Here is a 15,628-nt window from a genome sequence, read left to right as displayed (position 1 = left end):
TTGATGTAATGTCCTTAAAACAAGTCAAAATGAGGCTCAGTATTATTTGTGGTCTCCACGTGCCTGTATGACCTCCCTACAACGCCTCGGCATGCTCCTGATGAGGTTGCGGATGGTCTCCTGTGGGATCTCCTCCCAGACCTGGACTAAAGCATCCGCCAACTCCTGGACACTCCTTGTGGTGCAACGTGACGTTGGTGGATGGAGCGAGACATGATGTCTCAGATGTGCTCAATCGGATTCAGGTCTGGGCAACGGGTGGGCCAGTCCAAAGCTTCAATGCCTTCATCTTGCAGGAACTGCTGACACACACCAGCCACATGAAGTCTGGCATTGTCCTGCATTAGGAGGAACCCAGGGCCAACTGCACCAGCATATGGTCTCACAAGGGGTCTGAGGATCTCATCTCGGTATCTAATGGCAGTCAGGCTACCTTTGGCGAGCACATGAAGGGCTGTGCGGCCCTCCAAAGAAATACCACCCCACACCATTACTGACCCACTGCCAACCGGTCATGCTGAAGGATGTTGCAGGCAGCAAATCACTCTCCACGGCGTCTCCAGACTCTGTCATGTCTGTCACATGTGCTCTGTGTGAACCTGCTTTCATCTGTGAAGAGCACAGGGCGGCAACGGCGAATTTACCAATCCTGGAGTTCTGTGGCAAATGCAAAGTGTCCTGCACGGTGTTGGGCTGTGAACACAACCCCCATCTGTGGATGTTGGACCCTCATACCACCCTCATGGAGTTGGTTTCTAACCGTTTGTGCAGACACATGCACATTTGTGGCCAGCTGGAGGTCATTTTGCAGGGCTCTGGCAGTGCTCCTCCTGTTCTTCCTTGCACAAAGGCGGAGGTAGCGGTCCTGCTGCTGGGTTGTTGCCCTCCTACGGCCCCCTCCACGTCTCCTGGTGTACTGGCCTGTCTCCTGGTAGCGCCTCCAGCCTCTGGACACTATGCTGACAGACAAAGCAAACTTTCTTGCCACAGCTCGCATTGATGTGCCATCCTGGATGAGCTGCACTTCCTGAGCAATTTCTGTGGGTTGTAGAGTCCGTCTCATGCTACCACGAGTGTGAAAGCACAATCAACATTCAAAAGTGACCAAAACATCAGCCAGAAAGCATTGGTACTGAGATGTGGTCTGAGGTCCCCACCTGCAGAACCACTCCTTTATTGAGGGTGTCTTGATAATTGCCAATAATTTCCATCTATTGTCTATTCCATTTGCACAACAGCATGTGAAATTGATTGTCAATCAGTGTTGCTTCATAAGAGGACAGTTTGATTTCACAGAAGTTTGATTCACTTGGAGTTATATTCTGTTGTTTAAGTGTTCCCTTTATTTTTTTGAGCAGTTTATACATAATACGTCAGCAGAGCAATCAAGCCACTTTCTACTGAATATATATATATATATATATATATATATATATATATATATATATATATATATATAAAAAATACGTCAGCAGAGCAATCCAGCCACTTTCTACTGAATATATTATGCGCCCCCAGGGCCAAGGGGTACTTGGCAGCTGGGCCTCTATGGATGCCAGTGGGGGATATCACGATGGCTGGCCCGGTCCGTGACCCAGGGCGGTCAATTAAAAAAAGAGGTAAATTGATAAGGGATTTGGAAAGTGTTCATGACGCCACCTGTGGAATGCGGCTAAAGGGAACCGCCGCTGCGGAGCAGTCCTCTGGAGCTGATGTTACGGCAGCAGGGATGGTGCGGCTCTCCACAGGCAGAGCTAGCTCCAGGGCCGTGTAGGGGTGAATGGTGGATGCTGGTGAGAGATGGCAGGATGGTCTCGGAGGAAAGACGGACACTCACACGGGGGTAAGCTTCAGTACCTTTACTGGTGATGATGCAGGCACGGTCCAGGGTACTCCGGACGAAGGGCGCACTTTTGGACTCTCCCCAGTGAGCGGTTATAGGACCTCCTGATCAGTGGCTTTACTCGCTAAGCTTCTGACCTGCCTGGAGCTAGGCCTAGCTTGGTTACCATCTCTCTCTCTCGCTCCCTTGCACCAGCTAACCTGGTGGTAGGGCCTTCTCTTGGAGATCACTCTCCCTGGTCGCTGGGGACTCTTTGACTGCTAGCCCTGGTACTGTAGTCAGTGTTTGGTAAACCTGGGACCTGTAGTCCTCCAGGGGTTCCGGTGGTCCTTACTGGGTATAAAGGGACCCGGTGTCCTGTATATATCTCGGGGTAAGCCTGGTATGCTCCTCTGCCCCCTTGTTACTTCTTCCTTCTCCTCTCGCCTTCGGCCACACTCAGGGCCCTCACTAGGCCTTCACTTGTGCTGTAGGCCTCTCACACGGGGGTAAGCTTCAGTACCTTTACTGGTGATGATGCAGGCACGGTCCCCCCTCTGCCCCCTTGTTACTTCTTCCTTCTCCTCTCGCCTTCGGCCACACTCAGGGCCCTCACTAGGCCTTCACTTGTGCTGTAGGCCTCTCACACGGGGGTAAGCTTCAGTACCTTTACTGGTGATGATGCAGGCACGGTCCAGGGTACTCCGGACGAAGGGCGCACTTTTGGACTCTCCCCAGTGAGCGGTTATAGGACCTCCTGATCAGTGGCTTTACTCGCTAAGCTTCTGACCTGCCTGGAGCTAGGCCTAGCTTGGTTACCATCTCTCTCTCTCGCTCCCTTGCACCAGCTAACCTGGTGGTAGGGCCTTCTCTTGGAGATCACTCTCCCTGGTCGCTGGGGACTCTTTGACTGCTAGCCCTGGTACTGTAGTCAGTGTTTGGTAAACCTGGGACCTGTAGTCCTCCAGGGGTTCCGGTGGTCCTTACTGGGTATAAAGGGACCCGGTGTCCTGTATATATCTCGGGGTAAGCCTGGTATGCTCCTCTGCCCCCTTGTTACTTCTTCCTTCTCCTCTCGCCTTCGGCCACACTCAGGGCCCTCACTAGGCCTTCACTTGTGCTGTAGGCCTTGGCTCGCCTAAGCACAGCAGCCAGCGTGCTGCCTCTTCGCTGCTCTCTGAGCGTCAGCATGCTCTCTGCTCAACAACTCAGCTCTGTCCCTCTCCGTGTCTGAGTAGGAACTCTCTCTGCTGGACTGAGGTGGTAGGGTGGAGGTGTGTGAATGTAGTGAGGGCCTCTTGTGGAGAAGTCCATCCATGCACCCTTCTGGGTTCTGTGGCACCAATGCGCAGCAGGGCGCCACATCTCCCCTAGTAAAACTCAGTACTCCTGGACTGAAGTATTTTTCTCAAAACAGGTTAAACAATAACATTTCTTCCCTTTATGGGAGGCACTTTTCTTGAACGTTACAGATAACATTATAATACAATAATATAAAGTATCCTCCGAGTTTCTCAAATCAGTTCCAGGGAGATCCCAACAGGGTATCCCTCTCACTGGTTAAAGTGCAAAGGTAGCTTGAGGGACCTGTCCGTAAACCCTCCACGTAGGCCCTGGGCGTGGCTGCAGGGCACAGGCGATCCGGAGTTGGACCACGACTTCTGCCACGCCAAACAGGTTTTTGTTCTGAGGTCGCTTAAAAGGCACTCCAGGGAGTGCAACTATGTACATGACAGTTTTTGGGCTGCTCTCAGTCCTCAGCCACCGAGTCCTTTATGTATACCCTTATGGGTAACTAAATGCAATAAGAAGTGTCCGTGTCACATGAATTGTCCCTTAGCAAGGCAAAATAAATCAATAAATAAATACATGAAATTATTGCAAGAACATACCCTACGGGGTAACTATTTATACTGTCAGTGTTTCTCTGTTCACTCCCTATACCTGACAGGGGTCTGGCCTTTTGTGCTACATGATGACCTACGTAGTACTGGGATGGGTGTAGTGTGGATGCTTGCGCTATTTTCCGCTCTATCAGCTCTATGTGTTGGTGGACTGCAAGACTGCCTTAACCTCTCTACGGGACTGGCAAGTACACTGGTTACTGGGCCTACTGGCTCTGCTTCTACTGGTGATCCTTCTTCCGGGGATTCTTGCTGAGCAGGCTCTTCTGGGGCACTTACAGGTCTTACTTGCAGTGGAGAGTCTTCTGGCTGTTGGTAGAAGTGTAGCACAGGTATTATTACCGCTCCATCCAGTTGAGGCCAATCTGCCGGGAAATCTCCTAAGACAGTATGGAGTACTTCTTCTTTAGGCTCCTCCGGTATGGTGAGAGGCACTTCCTCCTGGGGTTTTAGCGGACTTGGGCACAACTTCAGATGATCTCTCGATACCGTTGCAGTTGTTCTGCCTCCATCTTTGCTAATTAGACAGGTTTTTCTATTATCAAATCTGGAATTCAACACAGTGTAAGGTTCCCTTTCCCACTGGTCGTCAAGCTTGTGGCTTCTTCTCTTTCGTTTCAGCACAACTTCTCCAGGTGTCAAGAGTTCAGCTGCTGCACTCTTGTTGTACTGTGCTTCCTGCTTATCTCTCACCCTACTTAGACTGTCTTCGACACAGGCCTGTACTCTCCTGTACTGCTCCGGTCGAGTCGTATCCCAGTCTTCAGTGGACATATCTGCTTCCGGTTCTACCACTCCAAGCTTCAGGTCCATGGGCAACTTTCCGGGTCTGGCTCTCATGAGGTATGCTGGAGTACAATTGGTTGAACTCACAGGTATGTGATTGTACAGATCTACCAGGTCAGGTTGTTTGTCTGGCCACTGATTCCTTTATTCTAGAGGTAAGGTCTTCAGCAGGTCTATGACGATATTGTTCATCTTCTCACATAGACCATTAGTTTGAGGGTGGTACGGCGTAGTCCGAATCTTCTTACACCCGTACAGATGACAAAACTCTTTGAACAGCTCGGCTTCAAAGGCAGGGCCTTGATCTGTCGGCACCTTATCCGGGTATCCATGGGGTCTGCAGAAGGATGCTTGAAACATCCTTGCTGCAGTTTCTGCCATCAGATCCTTGACGGGGGCTACCACCAGGAACCGGGAGTAGTGATCCACCATGGTCAGTGCATAAGAGTAGCCCGACCTGCTGGGTGACTGCTTAACGTGATCCAGGGTGACGATCTCCAGGGGCTGGGTTGTCTTGATGGACTGCAAGGGTGCTTTCTGGCTGCTGTAGTCTTTTCTTCTGAGGCTACAGGGTCCACAATCCCGGCACCACCTCTCTATGGAGCTCCGCATTCCAACCCAATAAAATCGACTCTTCAGGAGATTTTCCAGCTTCTTCCAGCCAAAGTGCCCAGCTTGATCGTGGTAGGCCTCCAATACCATCTGGATGTCGGTCCTGGGCACTACTATCTGCCATACCATCTCATGGGTCCTAGGGTTGACTTACCTTCGGCACAGCTTCTCTCTATAGATGAACAGCCGGCTTCTCTCATTCCACAGTTGCTTGGCTTGGGGAAGAGCATCCTTCTCCAGGGAGGAACCTTCCTGGGTTATCAGTTCTTTGATACGGCTGACAACCGGGTCGCTGTCCTGGGTCTCCTTCCAACTGTGATGAGGTAAAGGGTTTAATGTCTTGCCATGATACCTCCTGGAGGTGCGCTGCTCGTGGACCTTCCCATTTCTGTGAAAGGCAGGTAGCTCAATCTCTTCCAGGTCATCCACGTCTTCTTCAGTGTCTGACTGGTGAGGCATTCTGGATAGGGCATCGGCGTTGGCGTTCTTGTGGCCTGCCCGGTACTTGATGGTGAACTGAGAGTTTGACAGTCGGGCCAGCCAACGCTGTTCCATGGCTCCCAACTTGGCTGTCTCTAGATGTGTCAAGGGGTTGTTGTCAGTATAGGCTGTGAACTTAGTGGAGGCCAGGTAGTGCTTGAATCATTCAGTGATGGCCCAGACCAAGGCCAGGAGCTACAACTTGAAGGAGCTATAGTTTTCTGGATTTCTGTCGGTAGGACGGAGCTTCCTGCTGGCATAGGCAATCACCTTCTCTTTGCCATACTGCTTCTGGCTTAACACAGCTCCTAGTCCCTCTTTGCTGGCATCAGTGTACAGCAGGAATGGTTGGCTGTAGTCAGGGCAGGCCAGGATTTCTTTGCCAGTCAGGATCTCTTTCATCGCTGCAAAGGACTCAGCCTGCTCTTTACCCCACTGGAAGGGGGGGGGTTTGCCTCTGTTGGACTGTCCTACCAGGAGATCTTGCAAAGGCGCTGCCTTCTTGGTGTAGTCCTTTACAAATCTCTGGTAATACCCGACCAGTCCAAGGAACTGACATACCTCCTTGAGATTCTTCGGTTCCGGCCATTTCTGGATGGCAGTGACCTTCTCCGGGTCTGGTGCTACTCCTTCTGGACTGACGATGTGCCCCAGGTACTGAACCTTCTGTTTGAGCAGGTGGCACTTGGAAGGTTTCAATTTCATCCCATACCGGGACAACGACTCAAATACCTCCGCCAGGTGCTTCAAATGGTCCTCATACGTCTTGGAGTACACTATCACGTCATCCAGGTATAGCAGCATGGTTTCGAAGTTACGGTGTCCCAAACAGCACTCCATCAACCTCTGGAACGTTCCAGGGGCGTTGCAGAGTCCGAACGGCATACTGTTGAACTCACAGAGTCCCATCGGGGTAGTGAAGGCCATCTTCTCCCGGTCCTCCTCAGCAACTGCTACTTGCCAGTACCCACTAGTGAGGTCAAGGGTAGAGAAGTAATTTGCAGACTTTAGTGCAGCCAGGGATCCCTCTATACGGGGCAAAGGGTATGCATCTTTATGTGTTATACGGTTTACCTGTCTGTAATCTACACACATCCTCATGCTTCCATCCTTTTTCCTGACCAGGACCAGGGGAGCTGCCCAGGGGCTACAGCTATCTCTTATTACCCCTGCCTTCTTCATGTCATGCAACATTTCCTTGGCTTTCTAGTAGTGTGCTGATGGTATGGGCCTGTAATGTTCTTTGATGGGTGGATAGTCACTTGTGGGTATATTGTGTTGTACCCCTTTAATCCTCCCAAAATCAAGGGAGTGTTTGCTGAATACCTGTTCGTATTCCTGGACCACCGTGTGTACACCTTGTTTTTGATGGACAGGAGTGGCTTCAGTCCCAACATGGAGCTGTTGATACCAATCCTCCAGCTGAGCTTCGGAGTCATTGTCCTCCACTGTATCTGGTGGGGTCAAGGATTCCACTGTGTGTATGGCATCATCATTCACGGTATACAACCTGGCAACAGTGGCGTATCTTCGTAATTTAACTTCATCCTCCCAACAATTTAGGAGACGTACGGGTACCCTCCCATTGCGTACATCAACCACCCCCCTGGAAGTTAAGAGTGTAGGTCTGTGCTCTGAGCTAATGGGCTCCACTACCGCCTTGTAGTTCTGTCCTTTGAGACCTATGGCTGCCCTACACCAAATCAGCATTTCACTCATCGGGGGAATCACAATGGGTATCGGGTGTCACCCGTACATTACCAATCTCACCACCTGTTAGCTTTACCTGTTGCTGGTACAGGAGGGCTCGTATCTCTCTCTGGAGCACCTTCCTCTGCCCTGGTTTGGCAATGTCAGCAATCTGTTGGAGCATAACATTTCTCCCAAACAGTTACCAACAATATTTGTACCAAGTATCATGTACAAGTCTGTATCACCAGGGTTAGATTCGACTACAATCAGTCCTTGGTCCTTCAGTTCCGCTCTCCCCACCTTCACTGTCATGTCCTTAAGCCCTACTAGGTTAAGAGGAAGGCCATTAGAGGCATACACAGAGAGGTTCGGGGCTGGCGGGTGGAGTTCATCTATGGACCAGTACCTTTTGTAAAGGACATCAGGTATGATGGTTACCTGTGAGCCGGTGTCCAGCAAGGCAAGTGTTGCCATCCCGTCCAGCATGATGGACAGGAAAGGCCTTCTTCCTACGAACCAGTGATACCCGCTGGATGGGCCTGCTTGATTTACTCCTGGGTGTCGCCCCTCGGCCCCAGCGTTTGCTCATTTAAAGGACAGTTCCGCGCTGTGTAGTCTGCCTTATGGCAGCGGTAGCAGATGAATTCTCCTGGAGGGTGACGTTGGTCATTGGTCCTCCCACGGGGTGTCGGTGTCCTCTGCCGGGGCAGCATTGTCCTTCCACAGGGTGGCTTTGTCCTCCTTTTTCTCCTCATCCAGGAGACATCCTCAGGGTTGTCGGCGAGTAGGATCCTTCCTACCGGCTCGGGCTCCTCCTGTAGCTGCAGGGTGCTCAGGACAGTGGCCAGAGTTTTACTTAGCTGACGCACTTCAGAGCGTAGGCTGTCCAGCTCGCTAGGAGGCACTGTTTGCATCTTTGTTTCAGCCGTTAATGAAGGAGCAGTGGGTGCTGCGGGCACTGTGGTGGCCCCACCCTGGCAACGCTGGATAGCAGTATCTGATGTTTCCAGTGGCTGCAGACCCTTTATAGCCATGTCCTTAAGGGTGTGAAAGGTGGCATCTGGATGGTCTAAGGCCCACCACCGTACAGTCCTGCTCTCCTCCTGGGACCTCAACCCCCGGATGAACTGTTCCGTCAGCATTTTATTTTCATTTTGTATGCTGGCTGGACTAACCTGTTTCAGAGCCCGCAGGGCTTCCTGTAAGCGCCAGGCGTAGTCCCGGACACTGTCCTCAGGTTTCCGGACACAGTGATAGAACCTCATCCGGAGATCTGTTTCAGTGCGGTTTTCAAACACAGTTTGCAGTCTCTTAAAGATGATGGATACTGATTCCTGGTCTGCAGCTGGCCAGGTTCCAACTTCCCGCTCTGCGGCACCAGTCAATTGTCCCAGCACAACAGCGGCTCTCTGCTTACCAGTCATAGAATACATGTCAAGCACACTGCATATCTTTCTCTTGAATCCGGACAGGGTGTCTGGTTTGCCATTATACTGGGGAAGCCATTTTGCTACAGGGATATACGGCAGGGCCATGGGTATCAACGGAGTCACGACCCCTGCTGGCGGAGCGGCCGCTACGGCCTGCACGGCGCCGGGCGCAGGTTGGGCATCAGGAACGTTAACCGGTGCTCCGGCGGCTTGCTGGTCGTCGGCCATGGTTGCGCTCCCCTAGTGAACCGGAGCCTACCTTCTTCACTTCTTATCAGGTAGGCCGCAGCTCCACGGGCGACGGTCTTCTTCCAGAACCTTGCGTCGCTCGCGTCTGACGTCAGAGCATCCTCTGGACTCCTTCCAGGACCCGATGCTTCCTGGTTCTACTTCAGGGGCGGGGCGTGTCCTGGGCTTTGGGCGCTTCTAGCGGTTACGCCTCTCCGATTCCCGTGGTTACGCCCCTCTTCTTCCCGCGCGGCGACAGGAAGATGGCGGACAATGGCGGGAATTCTCGGGAATGGCAGGAAACATTCACCACATTGAGTATTGCAGTCTTTTAAGGCGCACAGTACCGGTGGCAACGGGCATGGAATCCTGTTCGTGACGCCAAGTTTGACGCGCCCCCAGGGCCGTACGGTACTCGGCAGCCGGGCCTCTATGGATGGCAGTGGGGGATATCACGGTGGCTGGCCCGGTCCGTGACCCAGGGCGGTCAATCAAAAAAAGGGGTAAATTGATAGGGGATTTGGAAAGTGTTTCTGATGCCACCTGTGGAATGCGGCTAAAGGGAGCCGCCACTGCGGAGCAGTCCTCTGGAGCTGGTGTTACAGCAGCAGGGATGGTGTGGCTCTCCACAGGTAGAGCTAGCTCAAGGGCCGTGTAGGGGTGAATGGTGGATGCTGGTGAGAGACGGCAGGATGGTCCCGGAGGAAAGACGGACACTCACACGGGGGTAAGCTTCAGTACCTTTACTGGTGATGATGCAGGCACGGTCCAGGGTACTCCGGACGAAGGGCGCACTTTTGGACTCTCCCCAGTGAGCGGGTACAGGGCCTCCTGATCCGTGGCTTTACTCGCTAAGCTTCTGACCTGCCTGGAGCTAGGCCTAGCTTGGTTACCGTCTCTCTCTCTCTCCCTTGCACCTGCTGACCTGGTGGTAGGGCCTTCTCTTGGAGATCACTCTCCCTGGTCGCTGGGGCCTCTGTGACTCCTAGCCCTGGTACTGTAGTCAGCGTTTGGTAAACCTGGGACCTGTAGTCCTCTAGGGGTTCCGGTGGTCCCTACTGGGTATAAAGGGACCCCGTAGACGCGGACCCATTGTCCGGTATATATCTCGGGGTGAGCATGGTATGATCCTCTGCCCCCTTGTTACCTCTTCCTTCTCCTCTCGCCTTCGGCCACACTCAGGGCCCTCACTAGGCCTTAACTCGTGCTGTAGGCCTTGGCTCGCCTAAGCACAGCAGCCAGCGTGCTGCTTCTTCGCTGCTCACTGAGTGTCAGCATGCTCTCTGCTCAACCACTCAGCTCTGTCCCTCTCCGTGTCTGAGTAGGAACTCTCTGTGCTGGACTGAGGTGATAGGGTGGAGGTGTATGAATGTAGTGAGGGCCTCTTGTGGAGAAGTCCATCCATGCACCCTTCTGGGTTCTGTGGCACCAATGTGCAGCAGGGTGCCACATATATATATATATATATATATATATATATAATACGTCAGCAGAGCAATCCAGCCACTTTCTACTGAATATATATACAGTACAGACCAAAAGTTTGGACACACCTTCTCATTTAAAGATTTTTCTGTATTTTCTTGACTATGAAAATTGTACATTCACACTGAAGGCATCAAAACTATGAATTAACATATGTGGAATTATATAGTTAACAAAAAAGTGTGAAAAAACTGAAAATATGTCATATTCTAGGTTCTTCAAAGTAGTCACCTTTTGCTTTGATGACTGCTTTGCACACTCTTGGCATTCTCTTGATGAGCTTCAAGAGGTAGTCACCGGAAATGGTTTTCACTTCACAGGTGTGCCCTGTCAGGTTTAATAAGTGGGATTTCTTGCCTTATAAATGGGGTTGGGACCATCAGTTGTATTGTGCAGGAGTCTGGTGGATACACAGCTGATAGTCCTACTGAATAGACTGTTAGAATTTGTATTATGGCAAGAAAAAAAGCAGCTAAGTAAAGAAAAATGAGTGGCCATCATTACTTTAAGAAATGTAGGTCAGTCAGTTTGAAAAATTGGGAAAACTTTGAAAGTGTCCCCAAGTGCAGTTGCAAAAACCATCAAGCGCTACAAAGAAACTGGCTCACATGAGGACCGCCCCAGGAAAGGAAGACCAAGAGTCACCTCTGCTTCTGAGGATAAGTTTATCCGAGTCACCAGCCTCAGAAATCGCAGGTTAACAGCAGCTCAGATTAGATACCAGGTCAATGCCACACAGAGTTCTAGCAGCAGACACATCTCTACAACAACTGTTAAGAGGAGACTTTGTGCAGCAGGCCTTCATGGTAAAATAGCTGCTAGGAAACCACTGGTAAGGACAGGCAACAAGCAGAAGAAACTTGTTTGGGCTAAAGAACACAAGGAATGGACATTAGACCAGTGGAAATCTGTGCTTTGGTCTGATGAGTCCAAATTTGAGATCTTTCGTTCCAACCACCGTGTCTTTGTGCGACGCAGAAAATGTGAACGGATGGACTCTACATGCCTGGTTCCCACCGTGAAGCATGGAGGAGGAGGTGTGATGGTGTGGGGGTGCTTTGCTGGTGACACTGTTGGGGATTTATTCAAAATTTAAGGCATACTGAACCAGCATGGCTACCACAGCATCTTGCAGCGGCATGCTATTCAATCCGGTTTGCGTTTAGTTGGACCATCATTTATTTTTCAACAGGACAATGACCCCAAACACACCTCCAGGCGGTGTAAGGGCTATTTGACCAAGGAGAGTGATGGGGTGCTACGCCAGATGACCTGGCCTCCACAGTCACCTGACCTGAACCCAATCGAGATGGTTTGGGGTGAGCTGGACCGCGGAGTGAAGGCAAAAGGGCCAACAAGTACTAAGCATCTCTGGGAACTCCTTCAAGATTGTTGGAAGACCATTTCTGGTGACTACCTCTTGAAGCTCATCAAGAGAATGCCAAGAGTGTGCAAAGCAGTCATCAAAGCAAAAGGTGGCTACTTTGAAGAACCTAGAATATAAGACATATTTTCAGCTGTTTCACACTTTGTTAAGTATATAATTCCACATGTGTTAATTCATAGTTTTGATGCCTTCAGTGTGAATGTACAATTGTCAAGAAAATACAGAAAAATCTTTAAGTGAGAAGGTCTGTCCAAACTTTTGGTCTGCACTGTATATAATACGTCAGCAGAGCAATCCAGCCACTTTCTACTAAATATACACTTCTCAAAAAAATAAAGGGAACACTCAAGCAACACATCCTAGATCTGAATGAATGAAATATTCTCATTGAATACTTTGTTCTGTACAAAGTTGAATGTGCTGACAACAAAATTACACAAAAATCATCAATGGAAATCAAGTTTATTAACCAATGGAGGCCTGGATTTGGAGTCACCCCAAAATTAAAGTGGAAAAACACACTACAGGCTTATCCAACTTTGATGTAATGTCCTTAAAACAAGTCAAAATGAGGCTCAGTATTGTATGTGGCCTCCACGTGCCTGTATGACCTCCCTACAATGCCTGGGCATGCTCCTGATGAGGTTGCGGATGGTCTTCTGTGGGATCCCTTCCCAGACCTGGACTAAAGCATCCGCCAACTCCGGGACAGTCTGTGGTGCAACGTGACGTTGGTGGATGGAGCGAGACACGATTTCACAGATGTGCTCAATCGGATTCAGGTCTGGGGAATGGGCGGGCCAGTCCATAGCTTCAATGCCTTCATCTTGCAGGAACTGCTGACACACTCCAGCCACATGAGGTCTGGCATTGCCCTGCATTAGGAGGAACCCAGGGCCAACCGCATCAGCATATGGTCTCACAAAGGGTCTGAGGATCTCATCTCGGTACCTAATGGCAGTCAGGCTACCTCTGGCGAGCACATGGAGGGCTGTGCGGCCCTCCAAAGAAATGCCACCTCACACCATTATTGACCCACTGCCAAACCGGTCATGCTGAAGGATGTCACGTCTGTCACATGTGCTCAGTGTGACCCTGCTTTCATCTGTGAAGAGCACAGGGCGCCAGTGGCGACTTTGCCAATCCTGGTGTTCTGTGGCAAATGCAAAGCATCCTGCACGGTGTTGGGCTGTGAGAACAACCCCCATCTGTGGATTTCAGGCCCTCATACCACCCTCGTGGAGTCGGCTTCTAACTGTTTATGCAGACACATGCACATGTGTGGCCTGCTGGAGGTCATTTTGCAGGCCTCTGGCAGTGTTCCTCCTGTTCCTCCTTGCACAAAGGCGGAGGTAGCGGTCCTGGGTTGTTACCCTCCTATGGCCCCCTCCACGTCTCCTGGTGTACTGGCCTGTCTCCTGGTAGAGCCTCCAGCCTCTGGACACTACGCTGACAGACACAGCAAACCTTCTTGCCACAGCTCGCATTGATGTGCCATCCTGGATGAGCTGCGCTACCAGAGCAACTTCTGTGGGTTGTAAAGTCTGTCTTATGCTACTGTGTCACCCTACCTGGATGCCACAAGTGTAATAAAGCTGTGTCTGAGAGCAAGGGGGAGGTTCTTTGGTTAGGGGAACATTAGCATGCAATGCCTCCTGTCTCAGGCCAGTAGGGGGAGCAGGCTGCCCCTATAAAAGCTGGTACTGGGGACAGGGTTAGGGAGAACTGGATTGCCTGTCTCAGCTTTGAGACGTGTCCCAGAGTGGAGCAGGGACAGAAAGTTGATTGCACCTAAGTGGAAGTGTGGCAGGAGGAGAGCCACAAGCCAGAGACAAGAGGCAAAGAGAGCCTGTCTTGGCAGAAAGAGGACTTCATTTACCAGACTTTGGTGTCTGAGGCTGGAAGGATTCCACATCCCCCAGCAGAGAACCAGTCCGCAAGGGACTGTACATTCCTTGGCCTAAGAAGCCTGGAGGCCCTGCCACAACCGAAGGGACCAGTGAAGCCGTACAAGGCTGGGAGCAGAAAGGAACCCACGTCACAGGCCATACAGGCGAGAAAGCACGGAAAGCTCGGAAACGTGGGCTGTTACCCTATAACGAGGAGATAGCCAGAAGGAGCGCAGAAAGCACGGTAGGCCTACACGCTCACCCTGACCAGGGCCAATTTCCCCGTTGCTCTCAGACATCCAGGTCCCCTCCTAGCCGGGACTGTTTATGGGTCAGTTTACCTGTTTCAGTAAAGACCCTGGACTGCAACCTGTTGTCTGTGTGCTCCTTGCTCCTCCAGCACTATCATCACTGGGACTCTCACTATCATCACTCCCACCATCCATTATACTGCCCTGGGGCCGCACTCTTCCCGTGGGGAGTCACACTACCCTAGCTGCACGCCTCATCAGCCCCAGCGGTCTGCAAGCAGCGGCGGTTCCTAATAACCGCAAATCCACGGGTGGCGTAGTCGGACATAAACAACATATAACGGACTACCACTGGCCTGACCACCCTGAGCCACAGAACCGGGTTGCCCCTACTACTCCCATCGTTCCCCCTATTGCCCAGATCCGAGTGCCCCACGGCCCAGGGGGCGAGTCAGCTTTGGCGTAGTTGGCAGGATTTCGTGCCCGCAACCACCGGGTACTGCGTGCCTGAAAAAGACTTTTGTAACTTACCTGTGGCAAAGTTTCCCGCCGTCCAGAGTCGTTTCCCGCCATGCGGAGCCGATTTCCGCCATCAGACGCCATCTTGGACCGTTTCCCGCCGTCTTCTGCCGTCTTCCCGCCATCCGCAGCTGTTTCCCGCCATTGGACGCCATCTTCAGGACGCCGCGCGGGAAGAAGAGGGGCGTGGACGTCAAAACCGCGCGAGATCCGAAGCTCCGCCCCACGCTCCGACGCTGCGCAAGGTCCTGGAAGGGAGAGAGAGCGACGTTGACGTCATCAGGACGCGACGCAAGGTCCTCGTCCAGAGCAGCAGCAGCGGAGCCGCGGCCTACAGAAGAGGATCGTCGTAAGGTAGGCCACGGTCCACTAGGGGGGTAGAAAGATGTCGGACACAGAGGCGCCCACTACCACCAACGCAGCTGCAGCAGCGGTGATGCCCTTTTCCTTGCCCTACATCCCTGGAGCGGCCTGGCTGCCCAAATACTCAGGGGAGCCCCATGCCCTAACTGACTTCAAGGAAAGACTGTATAGTTTGTTCCAAGTTTACCCCCTGACAGAGGAACAGAAGGTCAGCATATTGACAGGGCAGTTAACTGGCGCAGCCCAAAGGGAGGTAAAATCATGGCCCATTGAGGAGAAAGGGACTGTGAAGGGTATTCTGGCCCGGCTGCGGGGTACCTTTGATACACGTACCTCCAATGAAATTAAAATGAGGTTCTATGGATGTAAGCAGCGGGCACAGGACAGCATCAGAGACTATGCCCTAAATCTGCAGGAAGCCTTGAGGGCTATTCAACAAACTGACCCTGGCAGTGTGCAGGAAACCGATAAGCTGCTAACAGAACAATTCATAGAGGGTCTGCTGTCCAGCGCCCACAGGGCCCAGCTGCGCCTCATGTTCTTTCAGAACCCCGACCTGACCTTTGCCCAATTTAAGGACAGGGCCATAAGAGTGCTCCGTGAATCTGCAACCAGTGGCGCTATAAACCCCCGGCGCCCTGCTATCACCTACCACCAGGAGGCGGTGCCCTCCTCTATAGACTCCGTGGAGGCTGATGCACAGGCCCTGAACCAAGCCCCGTCGAAAGGCCTGCACCACCAAGTCCAGGAGCTGACCAGGAGCGTCGCGGCGTTGACCAG

Source organism: Phyllobates terribilis, unplaced genomic scaffold (assembly GCF_046119375.1).
Source record: "Phyllobates terribilis strain yellow unplaced genomic scaffold, ASM4611937v1 Scaffold_1__5_contigs__length_1240528914, whole genome shotgun sequence".
Classification (NCBI taxonomy): Eukaryota; Metazoa; Chordata; class Amphibia; order Anura; family Dendrobatidae; genus Phyllobates; species Phyllobates terribilis.
The sequence above is the reverse complement of the archived record's forward strand: the minus strand, read 5'-3'. Positions refer to the sequence as shown.